The following is a 1,999-nucleotide window of genomic DNA, read 5'->3' on the forward strand; positions in this document are numbered from 1 at the left end:
TTAATATTAATTTATGATTATGGTTAAACAATCTACCTATGTCTGTTCTTCATTCTCATTTTCTTTCTAGATCTTATACTTTAATACAAAATTATAATTTATTTTTATCTTAAATTTTTATATAATTTAATTTTAAAACTTAAAAAATAAATGAGTATAATCTTTTTAATGTAATATTTTTTTGCACTAAAATTTATTAAATTGGTTTCATATAAACATATTTGTTGCAGGTGCCTTTGTATTTTATTGCGCAAATATTGGGATCTTTCCTTGCCAGTGGGACGTTGTACCTTCTGTTTGAAGTAGACGATAATTCTTATTTCGGAACAAGACCGGCAGGATCTCCAGTTCAATCTCTTGTTTTTGAGTTACTTGCAACATTTTTATTAATGTTCGTTATCTGTGCGGTTTCAACGGATAAAAGAGCGGTTAGTATGCTCCATTAATGCACCTTTTCTATTTTTCAATTCCTTTCATTTAATTTTCACATATTACACGTTTTTTAAAACAAATTACTTCTTACCCTGAATAAAAATATTAATTAAATCTATATAAATTTAGATGAAGTATTTTGTCTTACTATCTTGATTATTTTTATTTATGTATTAAGAAATGTGATATTTTATAGTAAAGTATGTAAAATAATATTTTGATTAGTATACATTTACGATTGCTTTTTATTAATTTTATTAAAAATATGTTAGATATTAAAATTGTCATGTTTTTTTTAATGTATATTATTACCTATAGATCACCAGAATCATTGATGGACTCGTCCTTACTATGGAATAAGTTTTTAATGAGATACAAGTAAAAGATAACATTTACATCATCTTATTACTAAATTGAAAAATATAAAAGTTTTGAATGTTTAATAGACTAAAATTATTTAATAAAAACTAACCTCAAAATACAGCCTAAAATATTATATTTATAAATTCCTTAAACCATAAGCATTACAGAAAAAGCTAATTTTATGCACGTCTAAAATTCATTTTCAAACACTATAAATGATGCAAATCCCTCTTTCTGTAACAGATTGGAAAATTAGGAGGGGTTGTTGTTGGTATGACAGTTACAGTAGACGTCTTCATTGCTGGGTAATTTACTGCTAAATTTGTTACTAAAGTAATATTTCAGACACGAAGATGAAAGTTTTTTTTTTTTATTTGGGTTATATTTAGGAAGATTTGATTTACTAAATCATTATTCAATTTTTGAGTGGAGTTTGATAATTAATGGCATGCAGACCTGTGTCAGGAGCTTCTATGAACCCAGCTAGAAGCCTTGGACCTGCTTTGGTGATGAACGTTTACACTGGATTTTGGATTTATATAGTTGGACCATTTGTTGGTGCCATACTAGGTGCAACGTGTTATAACTTTATTAGACATACCGATTGTAACCCTCCGATTTAGTTATCACGTGTAAGTAAACAAATGTGTATTGATTAAGAAGAAATACAATTTTAATATACCATCATAATATAATATAATGAAAATTTTAAAACTGGATCACATAGTCATGAAATTAATTAAAAACTTGTAAAAATAATAAACAATCTCAATACAACTCAAAAATAATGTACTAAAATTCTTCAACATAATTTATTTAAAAGAAATCAATTTTGAAAACTCTGAAAGTAATATCTCACTCATCTCTCGATTTATAGCACATCAACGTCATCAGCAATGTCCTCTCTAACATTATCTGCTTCCTATAAATACTATTATAGTAAACAGAAACTATCATCACAAATACAAGACTATCATCACAAATACAAGAGTGAGCTAACAACATCAACATCCAAAAACACATATAATAATACAATTATTATAATATAGTTATCTAATAATGTATAAGCTCATAACATCACTCCATTTCACAACACAAAACACATTGGTAATCCAACTCTTGTCGAGATAAATCATGTCACCACCAATCACTATTGTTATATGTTGTCTTCTGTACTTTAGCATGCAAGACCAGTTCACCAAAT

General features: G+C 26.8%; 1 long non-coding RNA gene across 1 annotated transcript; it reads left to right on the plus strand.

The window, feature by feature from the left end:
• Nucleotides 1–236: 236 nt before the first annotated feature.
• On the plus strand, nucleotides 237–1,455 carry LOC148206507 (uncharacterized). The gene is made up of 3 exons (XR_015786101.1): nucleotides 237–428; nucleotides 1,039–1,100; nucleotides 1,250–1,455. It is a non-coding gene; the product is annotated as an uncharacterized LOC148206507 (long non-coding RNA).
• The last annotated feature ends 544 nt before the right edge of the window (nucleotides 1,456–1,999 follow it).

The sequence above is a fragment of the Vigna umbellata genome, chromosome 1 (assembly GCF_029865625.1).
Source record: "Vigna umbellata cultivar VRB3 chromosome 1, Vumbellata_1.0, whole genome shotgun sequence".
NCBI classification, from domain to species: domain Eukaryota; kingdom Viridiplantae; phylum Streptophyta; class Magnoliopsida; order Fabales; family Fabaceae; genus Vigna; species Vigna umbellata.